The 17,890-nt window shown below is 40.8% G+C and overlaps 2 long non-coding RNA genes across 2 annotated transcripts; both read right to left on the bottom strand.

Moving 5' to 3' along the window:
* Positions 1–4,049: 4,049 nt before the first annotated feature.
* LOC134624153 (uncharacterized) lies at positions 4,050–4,638 on the bottom strand. Its single transcript, XR_010093460.1, has 3 exons — positions 4,570–4,638; positions 4,309–4,364; positions 4,050–4,202 (listed from the first exon to the last, which is right to left on the bottom strand). It is a non-coding gene; the product is annotated as an uncharacterized LOC134624153 (long non-coding RNA).
* Positions 4,639–4,810: 172 nt separating this feature from the next.
* LOC134615631 (uncharacterized) lies at positions 4,811–5,550 on the bottom strand. Its single transcript, XR_010573577.1, has 3 exons — positions 5,466–5,550; positions 5,154–5,289; positions 4,811–4,879 (listed from the first exon to the last, which is right to left on the bottom strand). It is a non-coding gene; the product is annotated as an uncharacterized LOC134615631 (long non-coding RNA).
* Between the last annotated feature and the right edge of the window lie 12,340 nt (positions 5,551–17,890).

The raw sequence follows: 17,890 nt of genomic DNA, 5'->3' as shown, positions 1-17,890 counted from the left end.
CAGGTGTACACACAGGTGTGGATACAGGTGTACACACAGGTGTGGATACAGGTGTACACACAGGTGTGGATACGGGTGTACACACAGGTGTGGATACGGGTGTACACACAGGTGTGGATACGGGTGTACACACAGGTTGCTGTGGTCTCTCTAATGTGAAAAAAGAACAAAGAAGAAGAAAGAAACCTGTGACTGTTTCCAGCTGTTTCCAGCTGTGTGAAGATAAAAGCTGCACAGCTGTTTTTGCAGCCTCACACATCAACACATCTGGTTCAGCTCCAAGTCAGAAAAACACTGAAAACAGGAGTGAAGAGCTGCTGGTTGCACAACAATTCAATTCAATTCAATTTTATTTATATAGCGCCAAATCACAACAAAAGTCGCCTCAAGGCGCTTCATAGGTACAGAGAAAACCCCAACAATCATATGACCCCCTATGAGCAAGCACTTTGGCGACAGTGGGAAGGAAAAACTCCCTTTTAACAGGAAGAAACCTCCAGCAGAACCAGGCTCAGGGAGGGGTGGGGCCATCTGCTGCGACTGGTTGGGGTGAAAGAAGGAAAACAGGATAAAGACATGCTGTGGAAGAGAGACAGAGGTTAATAACAGATATGATTCGATGCAGAGAGGTCTATTAACACATACTGAGTGAGAAAGGTGAATGGAAAGGAAAAACTCAATGCATCATGGGAATCCCCGGCAGCCTACGTCTATTGCAGCATAACTAAGGGAGGATTCAGGTCACCTGGTCCAGTCCTAACTATATGCTTTAGCAAAAAGGAAAGTTTTAAGCCTAATCTTGAAAGTAGAGATAGTGTCTGTTTCCCGAATCCAAACTGGAAGCTGGTTCCACAGAAGAGGGGCCTGAAAACTGAAGGCTCTCCCTCCCATTCGACTTTTAAATACTCTAGGGACAGCAAGTAGGCCTGCAGAGCGAGAGTGAAGTGCTCTAATAGGGTGATATGGTACTACAAGGTCATTAAGATAAGATGGGGCCTGATTGTTTAAGACCTTGTATGTGAGGAGCAGGATTTAATTAATTAATTAATCAGTGTGAGACTGTTTTACTGATTCAAGCAGAGATTTATATAAATGAGCTTTTATGAGTTATTATATTATCTGATTAAGCTGTTTGCTCCCATTAAAGATAAATGTGCATGAATCTAACGTTGTGGATATTCATGAGTGTAACAGTTTAAACCTGTGTGTGACTTTGTGTCCTTGAACGGCCCTGACAGACTGCTGTAGTCCATAATATTCATTTTTCCTGCTGACTAAAATAAGCAGCTGAGCTCTGTGAGGGCAGAGCTGCTGCTAACAGGTGAGTCTGTTACCTGGACTGGACTGAGTGAGCTGCTGTGTCACAGCTTTATCAGTGACACACTCAGTGTGTGTGTGTGTGTGTGTGTGTGTGTGACATGTCATAGTGCTTGAAACACACAGGAAAATATAATAGATAATATTAAAGGTTGGTTTTATTTTTCTTTTGGTTTGTGGAACAAAAATCAGCAACAAAGAAACGCTGGTACGTGCTGCCTTTAGGTGCACCTGGTAAATTCAGGAATCTCTGCTCCAAACCACAGCAGGTTGTTTTAAAGGCTTTTCTGGGTTAATGTTTGTTTGTTGGCATAAACATGTCTGTGATCGCTGTGTTGTTCTTTTTGATGCAGTATTTCATGTAACTAAAATCACAACAATAAAGTAAGTTTAACAGTTCTAGTGCACATGCAGCATTTTAGATTAACTGAAGGCTTTTCAGGGAGTTTTTAGGACTTCCTGATAATAATGAATTACGGGAGTCCAGCCTGGAAGTAATACATGCATGAACTAGCTCCTCTGGACAGAGATCTCTGATGTGCTGCAAAAACTCAAAATCTTATCCAGTATATTTGTCTTATTTCTAGTCAAAATATCTTATTACACTTAAAATAAGACACAATCAGCTACAGAGCAACATTTTGTAACATATATGAACTTTTTTCAAGACAGTGAATCTTGAAACCAGAGAAAAACTAGAGAATTTTAACTTGTTCCATTGGCAGATTTTCTTCACTTATTTCAAGCTAAAATATTTATTAGAATTCAAATTTAGACTGAAATAAAGTGAATAATATTATTTTATTATTACATTGATGCAGCACATGGTTCAGTTAGCTTTGTATAAACATATGTGTTAGAAATGTTCTTCAATCAGCTCTTTTTACTCTCTTACATTTCACAGCCAGGACTTTTTTTACTTTTACTTGAGTAAAGAAGTTGAATTAGTACTTGGAGTATTTTTAACAGTAGTACTTCTACTTCAGTACAGACTGTGTGTACTTTTACCACCTGTGTCTGAGACCTCCTTCAGGGTCCACCTGAAGCTCTCAGTCTGCTGTGGAAAAAGGAAATCCAGGTGAGTTTCTCCTGATCACCTGAGGCCGTCATTACTGTGTGAACCCACACACCACTCCTCACTCCTCCCACCCGCTGCACACAGTCACTGAGTACAGACCGGCTGTAAAGGGAGAGGCAGCAAAACCAGACAAACAGGTGCAGGAAGAGGCGGAGCAACACCTGAAAAACAACAAGTTCAACGTCATTTTGCAGAAGTGAAAGTGTGAGAGAGCAGCAGCAGAGCTGCAGTCGAGTCCTGTTTGTCTCTAAAAGAAGATTCACTGGAGTCCATCAGGTTTCTCTCAGCAACAGTGGTGAGTGCAGCTGATCACACTTCCTGTTTCTACACAAATCTTCACTCTGTTCACTTCATCAGGGCTCTAGAGCGCCACCTCATTTCTCCATGGAGCGACTTAGGCTGCGTCCACACTACACCGGATAGATTTGAAAACAGCGCTCCGCGTCCACAGTAGCGTTTTCAGTCATTTTCACAGAGTTGTGCGTCCACGTTGTCACGGCCGAAAACGCTTACGTTTCAGTCCTGCGCATGCGTGAAACGCAAGACGATTCGACCTGTCTCATTTCTGTCTGATGTTTATTTACTTTCCGGCTGTTTCCGGCTGTTTGTCACGGCAAAAGGTGGAGGAAAAGCACCGAGTTTTTTAAATGGACTAACAATGAGGTGGAGTTGTTGGTGCGAGTAACACAAAAGTACAAAGTTGCAAAAGTGAGCGAGAATTAAAGAATTTGAAGAAAAGCTATGTGGAGCGTATGGAACGCCAGGACTGCCATAATGAATTACTTAAATACACCATTAAATAATTAATTAAATGTGGCAATAATTAATTAAAATTGGAATTAATTAATTAAATAAATAGTTATGACACATGTAATTAATTAATTATTGACACATTTAATTAATTATTTAATGATATATTTATTTATTTATTTCATTTTGGCAGTCCTACTGTGCGTCACAGTTTATGGAGTTAAAACTTGTTCTTGTTATTTTAAACAGGACGTCTCAGTTTAGACTCCACGTTTGTGTTTTTATAAACTGTTACTGTTTGATACTAATCTCACTTTCTTATGATTATAATTATTTTCTGCAGTAAAGGAAAAACATTAATATTCAGTTAACACAGCTCCACCTGTGGGTGGAGGGTCCCTGTGGGTTCTCCTGGTGTGACCTGAGTCCTAAATGCCTCTCGCTGTCCTGCCCCTCCCCTGTGGTCTCCACCCTCCGTGTGGGAGGTGTGGCGTTGCAGTGAACATGGAGCTGGTCAGCCCTGATTACCCTCAGAGCTACACCACCTGCTGCTTCTTCAGGTCGAGTGGGTGGAGTCAGGGGCACGACCTGAGTCTCGCTGAAACACACGGCTGTAAGGCCCCTCCCTCCTGTTCACGTGAGCCCAGCGTGGGTCCATCACACCTACAGACTTTTAAAGGTGGAAGTGGCCACGCCCCCAAACCAGTTCAGCAGTAAAGTGTGAGCAGACAGAGCTGTTACCAGGATGCAAACAGGATGTGCCCTTTCACAGTTAAAGCCTCAGAAATAAAAACATGACCCGATCTTACATTTTAAAAACACAATAAAGTTTAAAGACGACGATGAGCACGTGATTCACCTGTGACAGGTAAATATATACACCTGACAGGTGGTACTGACCTGGCTCTGCCCACGAGGGAAGACTCTGATGTGACCTCTGACCCTGAGTGCTCTCTGAAGCCCCTCCCACTGAGCGTCAGCCAATCCCAGCAGAGCACGAACCAGAGCAGCTGAGAACCAGACGTGAGCCTCACCTGTCCCGTCATCAATCACCAGCCTGATCGAAGAGCAGAGCGACATAGTTTGATCATGTGACTGTCACCTGACTGATCCAGGTGACTAGCATGTATCAGCAGGTGAGCTCAACAGGAAGCTGCTCTTACTTTGCTTTGGACTGAAACACTGACGAGGTCGAGTGACACTGAGAGCTGCTGCAGCCCTGAGAGAGAGAGAGCAACAGGTAAACACACACACACCTGAAATCGTGAGCAGTTTACTCCAAAACTACACTTTACTTACGTGCACTAACACTAACACACCACCAACACGCTAACAACACATGAAGCACTCTGAGTACTTTCACTGCACCCGAGAAACTACAACTAAACACATCCTGTACACACTGTGTGTATTTTATGCAGTACCTGTGTGTACACGCTGCCACACAGCGAGCGGCTCCACTGCAGTTGCAGGAACAGGAAACACACCACGTGACCTTTGACCTGTCCCACAGTGCACCTCTGCTTGCTGCTCAGAACCCACTCACCCAGGTGCATGATGGGAGCAGGAGGAGGAGGCTGGGCCGAGTTGATAGAAACAAAACAAACAAATAAACAACAGCACGACAAACACGTGAACCAGACTTTACCTGCCCTGTAAACTTACCTGGTGTCTCCCAGGGAGACCACAGTTATCGAGCTGACAGGTAAGTACGTGCAGTACACACTTCCTGTCCTGAAACACACACACAGGTAAACCACACAGGTACGTAACCATCAGCGTAATGGGGGGGCGTCAAGATCTCGGTCTAAATAAATAAATAAATCTGGGTACATTCCCAGATGATTAAACATGCAACTATTTTGCTGGTAATACCTGAAATGAGTAAAGAAAATCAACAGCCTATTTATGCAAGATAATTCATAACTTTATTGGGGGGTTACATTGGTGGGAAATGAGTCCAAATAAAGAGTCCAAACATTTATAAGCCTGTCTATGTGTGTCTCACCTGGACAGCCTCCTCTGGAAACCAGACAACAGCAGAGTGTTACCCGGCAACAGGCCAGGTGGGTAGGGGGTGTGGCTTAAGTCCAGGTACACCTGCAGACTCCTCCCAGCTTGGTCACAAAGAGTGAGACGCACACCTGCACACACACATTTAGCTAACAGTCAGACCTGAGACTCATCCCTGAAGCACTGATGCCTGCAGTTCCTCTGATGTCCAGCAGAGGCAGCAGTGAGTCGCCCCCATAGACCCCCATGTTAAAACTTCACAGCAGAAAGCAAAAGCCTGATACAAAAACCACCTGTGTGTTTGTACCTGAGTGTGTGTGTCCAGAGTGGGCAGTCCTGTTGTTCACACTGATCCTTTCAGACACCACACCCTGAAAACACACCAGCTCTGAACTGAAACACACACACACACACACCAGTAAGACTTTAAAGCAGGCTAAAGAGATCGTTTTTTATAGGATTACGTAGTGGAAGACAAATTGTTGAAGCCATGTTTCCGAAGTAACAAATACCCGACGGATGGCCTGGATTGCAGCCATTGGAAGACCAAATATAACGTTCCAGATCACTCCAGCTCACATGTTAGTCTGCTCCAAGGATTTCCACAAAGGTCAGTCTTCTGTTGTCGTTTTTACGTAATTTATCATAACATAATTGTTGATGTAGGTTACAAATAAGTCTTATATTGATTTGAACTGAATTCGTTGCGCTATGCTGTTTTTTTTCACTGTGGCTTTGCGAGCTAATGTTTGTTGTGTTTTGTAGGAAAACCAGCCTACAAAATGCTGGAATGTGATCCAGACTGGGCACCCTCTATCAACCTGGGTCATACCGAGTTTAAAGCTGCTACCACAGCCAGATTTGATCGGTTATGAGAGAGAGCGATATCAAAACAGCCACAAAAAGTCCCGCATATATGTGCCCAAGGGTTGTATTGAAGCAATCAAGTGATGAATAACTGTTTTCCAGTATGTTGTTTTGAAATGTTTTTTTTGGTTTTTTTGCATTGTTGATTTGTTTTTTACCGAAGCAGCTAATAAAGCATGATGGATTTTTACAATTTTGCCTCTTTCTTGTGAGATTCTATAATAGAATGAAACAATAATGCCAGTTATAAATAAAGACAATAAATTGAATGAATTACGAAACACTCATTTTAATTCTATTAGATCTGAAAATGTTGTGTAATACTACAACCTGAAACGACAAATAGATTGCGTTGGCCTGTACAGGAAATAAAGAAACAATACAACAGCTAAATAAATGGTAAATGTCCTGCATTTGTATAGCGCTTTACACTACATTCAGTCATTCACACACTGGTGATGCTACATTGTAGCCACAGCTGCCCTGGGGCGCACTGACAGATGCGAGGCTGCCGGACACTGGCGCCACCGGGCCCTCGGACCAGTGTTCTCTCTAAGCTGCGCACGTGCGCGATTGCGCACTGCTGGCACGGTCTCTGCGCACAGAAAATCTGCGTTGCGCACAAAAAAAAAACAAAAAAAAACTAACCTGAATTGAAATTAAAATTAAAACTTCAACAATCCTGTTTTGCAGTGTTAGTCAGTAAGTGACTGGCTGCTCCCGTATAGGATTAGAACGATGCCACCTTATCCCACAGTCCAGCCAATGATGCGATTCACATTCGTATATACGCAGCAAATCAACATCGTTGACAGGCTATGACAGCGTCCTTATGCGCCGACACCGGTGTTTTAGCTAGCAAAGCACCGTAGCTGATGTGGAGTGAAGCCACGTTAATGACAACGTGGACAACCATTGGAGATGTGAGCAGGACAGACGGAACAACTGACAGGAAAAGTGTGGACTTTATACCAGTTTTTAAATTGTGTTGATAGGCCACGTAAAACCAGAGTTATGATAAAAATATCTGCAATGTTTGGTTTTCTTCCTGAATACTATCGTTGTTTATTTTTACTGCGGGAAGAAACGGTAAAAACGGCGTTTTATAAGGAAAACGCTGGAAAGCCTGTGAGCAAAACCAAAACCAAAAAAACCCCACCCTTTCCTATTGGTCAAAAAAAGTACCATGTCGACCAATCAAAAAATGATATGGGAATGTGGCATCTAGTTGTTAAGAAACGGGGGGAAGTTTTAGGAGTGACGGCTGTGTTTTGAGATGTGAGAGATTTGAGACGTTTAGCGCAAATCTTGTGTAGTTAGTGTGTAGTTTAGTGTGTAGTGTAGTCAATATGTAGTAAATATGTAGGAGTGATTTCTTCCATTGGTGCACTAGTTTGCTTATTATCTCTTGATAATCTGAACCTTTCAAATCCAGATCGGTCCCAATAGTCAATCCTATATTTATCAGCATAGAAGAGACAAATTAGAGAGTAATATTATAATCAAGCAACGTGATACCACTGTTTGATTATGTGTCTGTATATGTTTCTTACCACAGTCCAGACATATGAATGTGAGGGTATAGCTACTCTAAATTCTCCATAGTCCTTAATGGTTGTATGTCTCTCTCGCGACCTGTCCAGGAAATCCGGCCCTGATGGCTGGGATAGAGTCCAGTCCTGCTGTTTGTATTTGAAAGTCATTTTGACTTAGACGGCTGATGAGAGTTGTTATGTCATCGCTTCTGTAAATCTGTTTCTCCCTTGATTGTTTGTTGAAGAATGAGTAAATGAATGGCTGAATCACCAATGAGCAGAGGTACAGATGAAGTCTTCATGCTGTCTAGAAGAAGATTAGACATCTCAGGTTCAGTTTTATTCATGTAGCACCAAATCCCAACACCAGTCACCCCAAGGTGCTTTATATTGTAAGGTAAAGACCCTACAATAAGTACAAACATGAATATGTTACTGATGTGTTACCAATAAGCAGGAAGTTCTAAGACATAAGTTTACCAGGTTTTTTTTCAGACCTTGATCGATTGCAGCAGTGACTTTACTTCAGTACTGTGATTTTACTGTAAACCCAACCAAGACACCTGCAAACAGGAAAAGAACATTTAGAGTAAAGACAGAAAGTTACAAGTATTCTCAGACAGGACTCACTGACATACTCACAGACCAACACCTCAGCAGCCCCTATTATGTTGACCAAGTTACTTTGAAAAGTTATTAGCTATAGTTACTTATTAGAGATGGACCGATCCGATATTACGTAGCGGTCCGATACTGAGCTAAATTACTGGATCGGATATCGTTGAGAAATGAAAGATGTAATCCGATCCATGAAATATCATGAAAGACCCTCACAAAACCTGCGACACGGTGAAATTCAGCTCATAACCTTAACATGTCGGAGCGTCACGTGATAGAGCGGCTGCGGCGTGTGAGACCTGTCAGCGGTCTGGTTGAGCATTTGGAGCCTCGCTACAAAACTGGAATCCATAAGATGAATAGAAATACTGCTGAAGCTGAATGATTCATTCATATATGTGTGTATGTATATACATATATATATATATATATATATATGTATATATATATATATATATATATATATATATATATATATATATATATATATATATATTTATATATATATGTGTATGTATATATATACATATATATATATATATGTGTATGTATATATATATATATATATGTATATGTATATATGTGTGTATATATATATATATATATATATATATACACACACATATATATATATATGTGTGATTTTTTTTTCTCCAATTCACCAGGTCTGTAAAGTTCAGTATGACTGTGGTACGTGATACAAAAGAATAAATACAGAAGAATAAAAACTTTATGTGAATAACTTTACTCTTCTTAAATATAACTCAGAAAACAAGTAAAAGTACAAATGTGTACAAGTTACAGACTTCCTCAGTAAGTTTACACTCTTTTGGAGGGATTTTAATTGTGTGTTAAAGGAGAAAGAGATTAGGAGGTAAAGTAGAGGATGCAGAGTCGATCATCACTGAGGCCGTCTCTCCTGCATGAAGTCCAGGTGCTGGTTTTTCAGTGTGTGCGTCTGATGGCCCAAAGCTGCCTCAGAGCTGTAACACCATCCATGGCTGCAGTATGGAACAGATGTGGGTGTGTCCTCATCTCCCAGAGGAGTCCAAATCGTCATCAAACAGCCTTACAGACTCAAAAAAATGTGAAAATAAAACAACCAGACTATCAGCAGTGATTTAAGTACTTTAAGACCTCTGTGAAAACCATTTACAGTATATATCACAGAATTTAAGACCTTTATAATCACAGAGCATACAGAGAAAAGTACTAAACTGAATCAATTTCAGCTTTTGTTTCTCATGATGTATATTGTATTAATAATTACATTTCATTATCTGTGTCTTTACCACACATTTGCCACACAGGTGTAGATACTGTAGGTTCAGTGAATGCTTACACTGCACTGATTAGATTATACTGGACATTAGGGCTGGGCGATATGGCCTAAAATTCATATCGCGATATAATTTGAGGCATGTGCGATAACGATATATATCACGATATATTCTTTTCTTCTGTATAACGTATTCTCCACACTATAAGGCACACTTAAAATCCTTTAATTTTCAAAAATCGAGAGTGTGCCTTATGTATGAATTCTGGTTGTGCTTACTGACCTTGAACCGATTTTGGCGTGTAGAAATCTGTTAAAAAATGTTTTAGTACAACTTTGGTAAGCCTGCTGATGGACTGCTTGATGGATTGTCAGAGCATTACGGCTGCCGTAGTGAGGAGTAATCTGGGTCCAAAACTCCGTCCCATTCAGGTCCCAAAGTCAAACGAACACTGAGAGTTAGAAACAGTCTAAATTCTTTCATCTTTAATTAAATAATCAGCGTTGCTGCTTTATCGGGTGTAACAATTAAGTTTAACATCCATGAAAACAGAATTTATTAAATTTAACGGAGTTAGAAGTTAACAGGAAGTTAGCTCGCTAGTTTATACCTAAACATTTCATACCATGTTCTGACTGAGAGATTTTTGAAACTAATTAAAACGTACAGCTCTGCTACCTCTTCCAACATAAATGAAGACAGAAAACTAAACAGCAGTGGCGTTTGCAGGGTTACCGAAGTTGGAATACCTGATATATAATGTTGTGCTACGTGATTGCTAGCGACACAGCTATGTTAGCATTACCACAGTGAAGCTGGAGGATGAACGGCAACTTTTAACGTGAGGGATTCTGGTGGTTAGAGACAAATGCAATCGCATAGCAGGATGCTATACACGGGCCAAACTTCAGTCAGGAGAACATAATTTACTGATGATAATGGTTGTAGCCGCTGTGATACTTTCTACCAAAACAGGCGCCGCTTGATGACATCATCAACATGCGCTATCGCGATAGAGCGATATAGTCAAAATCTCTATCGTTGGCCAAATCTATATCGTTTCTATCGTATATCGTTTATATCGCCCACCCCTACTGGACATTTAAAGCTAAGATTCAGCGCACTGTGTTAGAGGCTGGGATTTGATGAATTCATCATATATACAACCTTTGATCATCATTTATGTCCAGTTGGGAATGAATCTGTGCGCTCACATATTAAATGAACTGAAATCAGTAGTGTGATCTCCAGTCTTGATATAAGGAATGAGAGAACTGACAGCTGTGGTGATCAGCTGGGGTGATCAGCCTGTCTCAGTTGTTTTAACTCTAAGTATCACAAAGTAATGTGGTAACATCTGGACTGACAGTTTACTGCCAGTATTTTAATCGCTAGTTTAAAGGCTGTAGGTTGCAGCCATTGCTCTAACACCGTATAAATGTAACAGGGCTCAGTGCTGGTTCTAATAGTCTCAGCTGCTTCCAGTTTTATTTGTGAAGAGCACAGCAGCTTACAAAACACGTAGCTAGCTCGTACAGCTGCGACGTAAAACTTTCATAAGCTAAGATGAGCTTAAAATAACGGGACTACGTGCGGTGATGCTAGCGTTAGCCATGTTAGCACATTACCTTCACAGGTGGTCAGACTGCATAAACAGGCACTCAGTCAGAGGTTGGGCTCTCCGTTTGGGTTCAATATCGGCACATACACATATGACAAAATAAGCAGTTTCTCTCATTACATTTCAAACAGGACAGTGGTAACAACAGTAGGTTATGGACAATTTTAAATTTTAGATTTTAAATAGGCTATATGAATTTCAATGGGAGCAACAGGACGGTCAAATATCGCTGATTTTACTATAGAGCAGGATGGATTGTAGAGTAGCAAACATAGTCGAGAAACACGTTTTTCAACACAGCAGGTTACCTGGTGTAATGTGTTTTTTTTAGCTAAAAAGAAACATGGCCTGACTGCTACCTAACGATATAAAGAGTAACTGAAGGTTAAATGCAGCTAATATGTCCTGTTTTAAAGCAGGCGCTTCCACCTCCACTCCGCTGCGTCTCAGCCAATATCGCTCTGACAGCAACGGCGCTAGAGCCGGAGTAGGGGAGAGGCGAGCTGGAACAAACCATTTGTTTGGGGGGAGGGGTTATCTATACTTTTGTTGTTAAAATGTTCCATCTCAATTACGCACTGTATGCTTTTTATATTTTTAGTAGTGTGTCCCCAAAACAGAAAATATTGTCAAAAAAGTAAGAAATCTTTGGGGGTGCTTTGATTCATTTTGCAACAGGTGATGCTCTGCTGCAGAATCAGTTTGTTCTATCAAGACAATATTAAATGTTAACAGGTTGAAAACAATAATCATAGAGAAAGTATATACAGTGGTCCCTCATTTATTGCAGCAGGGGTTGTCAGAATAACTAGCCCCTCGCCACGCACTTTATACTCTTTTTTTCCCCACACACATGAACATTAGTCACAGTTCTCAGAAGTTGATACTCAAAGTGCCAACCTTTGTAGATTGCAAAATGTAAAAGTATTATTATGCCGCGTTTTGTCTTCGTCTGCCTGCCACTTTTGTACGCCCTTTTCCCTCGCGGTGCAGGTGTCTATTTACGAATGACGGTCATAGTTATGGGTGTTTTTGTGCTGTTTTTCCTATTGGACGTGATGGTTATCAAAACCAAACATGATCAATTTGACAAGCGCAGTAGACACGACACGGAGGAGATTTGTCAATTAGGCTGCAGAATGCAATGCTGTACTGTGCAATAAAAAAAATCAGCGAAAAAGCGAGGCAGTGACGGATGAGCAGGACCACTGTGTGCTGTTTATTAATAAACAAAATATATTCCTATATGACAACATGCATAAGAGCAGAAAGGTATTTGTGCATCAGTGGGAAAATAGCGGGGCAGTAGGCGGGCTTGCTAGCTTTTGCACGGCTTCAAAAATTTCAAAAGAGAAATGAATGAACTTACCAGGTTGCCAGCTTCACATATCTTCCTCCAAGCTCGGTCCTTTATATTCCTGTCTCGGTACAGAAAGCAGCTGGTGTAGTATAGCTCTGGGTTGTTTGCTACGGCGTTGATTAGCCTTTCCTCCATATTGAATGAAGTATGAAGGGCTTTGGCTGGACCTGCCCATTTGACCTAGGTCAGAGCCACGTCAACAGGCTCCTGATTGGTTGTCGCGGCGTGATTTGACGCTGGATATCAGATTTTTCCAACTTGAGCGGTAGTCGCGATATGCGCGAATGCACAAAATGCAACACCGCATATTTTTATTTGCGCGTTTGACGTGTTTTCGCGTCGTGTCAAACGCTTCTGAATTTTCGTGGGACCCGCAATCGCGCGTCATCATGCTTTTCCATTTACTTTACATGTAAACCTGATGCTCTGGCCGCCTCCATCGCGTTCGGTGTGAACACACTGTATAAATGTAACAGGCCTCAGTGCTGGTTCTAATAGTCTGAGCTGCTTCCAGATTTATTTGTGAAGAGCACAGCAGCTTACAAAACACGTAGCTAGCTCGTACAATTTTCATAAGCTAAGATGACCTTAAAATGACGGGGCTACGTGCGGTGATGCTAGCATTAGCCATGTTAGCACGTTACCTTCAACAGGTGGTCAGACTGAGTAAACAGGCATTCAGTCAGAGGTTGGGCTCTCCGTTTCGCTGCAGGGTCCCTTCATTCTTCACATATCCGTGTCGAGCCCAGTGTAAATCCCGAGGCTGAACGGCCTTTGTACAAGCACACACGCTTCTCAGCAGGGCGAAGCTATGAGCTAGAAAAATCCAGGCAGAAAGCCTGTGTCTGACCAACCAATCAGAGAGCTCCTTACATCCCACGGTGTGCCTAATTTGATTAGCCGCAGGATTTTTCAAATGAAGTTGTTAATCCAACTGCTAAACCAAATGTTAATCCCTAAGAAATGGATTTTGAAATGCAGTTTATTAAAGTGCAATTCGAAAAAGGTTTTTGAAATGCAGTTTATTAAAGTGCAATTTGAAAAAGGTTTTTGAAATGAAGTTTATTAACCCTTTAAGACCTACCATAGAACCAAGTCCACCAGAGCTTATATTATATTTTTACATGTTGTAGTGCCATTTTTGGGAGCATTTCAAGTTGATATACATCAATACATCCATTATAGCCTATATTTTAATAATATGTATGCATTAAGTGCATAGTACTTACATAAATTGCAAAAAAGTGCAATAAACTACACAAAAGTTGAAAATCGTTTTTATTTTTTAACATATATTTCTAGTTAGAGAAATTTAAGAGGCTTATCCCTCAAAACTGTAAAAAATACAAACACCAGTATAGACTCATAAGGCCCCGATGGTAAAAAAAAAACTACATTTCCGCAAAATGACGGCACTTCCGGTTTCGGGCAGGTCATGGCGGACATGAGATAGTTCACGCTGATGGACGTAGGAAGTGTTATGAACAGCTGATCGGATCGGCAAAGCGTGTTTCTGGAATATTATGTTTTTGTTGCTGCAAGCGCTTTTTATGCAGTTTTTGCAAAGCTATATGTGGAAGGAAACTGTGACCAAGCTGATGGCATAAGATGTAAGTACAACTCCTCCGGTTTCATATTGAAAAAAAAATATTGCGCTAGCTTACGTGGTTGCAGTGCTACCGGGATTTAAAAATAGTTACGCAAAATGGAGCGTGCCAGCTCCGACCGGCTTTAAAGGGTTAAAGTGCAATTCGAAAACGGTTTTTGAAATGAAGTTTATTAAAGTGGAATTCGAAAATGTTTTTTGAAATGAAGATTTAAAAAGCATGTTAAAAATCAGTTTATTAAATTGGAATTCAAAGATGAATTTACAAATGCAGATTTTATTCTACAATTCATTATTTAAGCACAGAATTCTTTATTTCGATGCACGTGGCTCTTGTGGTCCATACAATCATGGTTAGAAAGTAAATCAGACGACATGTATTATTTGGAGAAAAAAAAATTGGGGTTTCATGATCCTAGGATTATGTGATCTAATTGGTATTCAAAGTATTAAAACTCTGAATTTGAATGAAATTTTGATTTTCATGAATAGCACTGAGACCAATTTAAAAAATTAAGTCAATGAAAGTGGAATTCTTTTAAAAATATAAATTAATTTTATAGCATTTTGTAAACGTACACAAGGGGGGGCCATTTTTGGCCACGAACAAGCTGAGAGGGAGTTTTTAGCTCTCCCTGCACAAAAATAGCAATGCATTATAATCAATGTTGATGTGAATCAATTACATGCCCCAGACTCTACTATTAATAATATAAGAAATTTTAGTAGCAATGCAATTATATAAAATTGTGAGATTTGAGGTTGTCTTCCAGCTAGTGCAGTGGACAAACAAACTCGTGTGTAAAGGGTTAAAATTAAAAAAAAAAAAATAACTATTTTATATTTATGAAAAGAACTGAAGTTAGTTAAAAGCTTTATGCAGAAGAAATGGCAAAAAAAAAAAATTAAATAATAAAAATTACAGACCTAATCTGGTGGTGGCCACTTTTGGCCACGAAAAAGCTGAAAGGGTCGTGATTTTAACAAACCCAGAGGGTTAAATAATTAAATCTGTAATTATTCAAATTTGCCATTAATTAATGAAAATTGGAAATAAATAATTGATACATTTTAATGAAATTAATGAAACATTTAAATAAAAAAATTATTGGTGTATTTCTTTAATTCATGTTGGCACTCCCAACCCTCCATAATTGTGGCTGCGGCAGCTGCTCCATCATATACATTCCTGGCTATGGGAAAGTGGGAGGAGAAGTCAGTTTACAACAAATATGAACAACTGTGAACTGATGTGGAGCAGTCCAGTGGAAGAGTTTGAAGAAGGAGTTAAAGACCAGTGAAGTCTTTACCAGCAGTGAAAAATCATCATCTGCAGCTTAAACACTAACAGGCTCCGCAGCTCAGAAGGCATGCTCAGTGGTGACATCATCATACTCTCTGTCCAATCCCTGACCTCCTCCATCACGCTGGGTCATCTCCATGGAGACGGCTGGTTTGTTCTTCCTGCTCTGGCAGATGGACAGCAGCAGACCGGTGGAGATGCAGTACGGACAGAAGACCACTAGATGGCAGAAGAGTCTGAGCTCAGAGAGAGGAGGAGCTGAAGGACGAGGAAGCAGAGAGGAGGAGTCAGGAGTATAAAATCTTCTGCTTCTAAACATTGCTTTTGTTTCAGTGCACACACAGCTGGACACAATTTGTCACGTACTTTGAATTGTGTGTCATTGTTGCTGCAGAGTAGTTTGTGTTTAACAGACACTGTAATCACACATGAATTGTTTCATGCTTACACAGTAATAACCTATTATCTATGTGAAGCTCTGACCTTTGACCCTAAGTTTCCAAGTCAGATGATCCAAACTTGTGGATGTGGGGGTTCCACTGTTACTGTGGACCATCAGAGTTTTAGATCAGAGAAAAAAGAAACTCCCATCATGGATCAGGTCTCAGCAGGAGAGGAACCTGAGTGCAGTAGATACTACTGTGACTGCTGCAGATATCAGTGTGTATTGATCAGCTGAAGAGAGCACAGTGGTGCAGTGGTCAGCACTGTCCCCTCACAGCAAGGAGGTTGATTTTAGCCCCAGCTGGGTGATTTCTGTCTGGTATGTTCTAGAGATGGACCGATCCGATATTACGTATCAGTGTTGGTCTGATACTGACCTAAATTACTGGATCGGATATCAGAGAGAAATAAAAAATGTAATCCGATCCATGAAATATCACAAAAGCACCTCAGAAAACTCGCGACATGGCGTAACTCAGCTCATAACCGTAGCACATCGGAGCAGTATGCATCACGTGATAGAGCGGCTGTGGCGTGCGAGACCTGTCGGCGGTCTGGTTGAGAATTTGGAGCTTCGCTACAAACCCAGCATTTCATCTACGAGAAAGTTATCCCAGAGAGAAGTAAAGCAAGTGTGTAAGTTCATCTCTGAATGTTTGTCAAGCATTCCCACCTTAAGCTTAACAACCGATATATGGAGCGACTGCCTCTCTCCCCCTCTCTCTTCTGCTTCAATAATGAAACTGATCAATGGTCAGCTGATCGGCTTTTCTGTCGTGACTCCCGTTTGTCTTGTTTGTTTTTGGAACGAGGAAACCAGCGCCTGAACAACAGCAGCACATTTAAGCTTGATAAGCTGTTGTTAGAATTTATTTAATATTACTTTCTACACCAGGATCCTTTTCTAAGTAGCTGACGGCTGATAACTGTGCAGGGGCGGATCTAGCAAAGTTTAGCCAGGGGGGCCGATAGGGCATGAACAGGGAAAAGGGGGCACAAAGACATACTTTTCTTTCTTATTCTCATTTAAAATGTCTAGCTTTTAATAAATAATTGAATCTGAATCTTACAACCAAAGTTTTAATCTGATGTTAAATGTATAGAAGTCCAGTACTGTATATAGTAACTGTAGGAGCCATATAAGTTGTTCCTTTTTTGATTGAGTGGGTTGGTTTAAATCGATTCACTGTATTGGTGCACGGGTGTGGGGCATGTCTCATGGGTGTGTTAGGTAATAAATGTGGTTGCATTCACCTGTTCACTGCACCTGATGTTGACGAGCAGAAAGGTAGGGTGAGCATGAGGCAAAACCTTCTGTTGACGACAGCTTGAGCGCAGCTTGAATTATTTTGATGCATTTTTGACTGGAACTTGATGGTTTATGTATACTTATGCACTAAGTTATGCCATAGGCCAATGTTGTAATTTGGCATAGTAATTGGTGCAGTTCTTTGTGAGTTGCAGTTATTTGTTTGTGCAGTCTGTGCATTTGTTTAATAGTTAATCCCATGTGCTGATTTGTATATTGGACAGTTGCATGTGGAATAAAAGGAGCAAATGTACAAAAGTGTATTTTATGCATTTATTGTTGTGCGTCATCTGTGTCCTCATGTTTAGCCTGCCGCGGCCGTAGGTTGGAGGAGCCGCAATAACTTGTCATCAGAAGTGTTTGTAGGTTTTATTGGATTATTTATATATAGATGAGTTTTATTGGTGAGAGTTTTATAGTTTGCTGGTGCCTTTGTTCACGCAGCTGATTTGCTTTCTAGTTATTGTGCATCAGGCAGCTGAAGCCATTGGCTTGGGAGTACCGCCGCAGTTCGTGTTTAAGACAGTTTGTCTTCCTCACAGCTGACGGTATGGAGGTACATAAATACCCACCGCTAGTATGTACGGAAGACCAGGTTGAGTTAGTTAGGTTTAATAGGCAGATTATCAGGATTCTTCCTGTTAATTGTGTGTTTCCAAGGTTTTTTGACGTGAATATCATTAAGTTGATGTGTTGGAATGAAGCTGTGTGGCATAGGTGCAGTTCAGTGTCTGGATTTTGTAATGCTTTGAAGAAAAATGGAGACACACCAATTAGTGCAATGTGTTG

The sequence above is a fragment of the Pelmatolapia mariae genome, linkage group LG3_W (genome assembly GCF_036321145.2).
Source record: "Pelmatolapia mariae isolate MD_Pm_ZW linkage group LG3_W, Pm_UMD_F_2, whole genome shotgun sequence".
NCBI classification, from domain to species: domain Eukaryota; kingdom Metazoa; phylum Chordata; class Actinopteri; order Cichliformes; family Cichlidae; genus Pelmatolapia; species Pelmatolapia mariae.
Note: the sequence above shows the minus strand (reverse complement) of the source record. Positions and strands in the feature narration are given on the sequence as shown.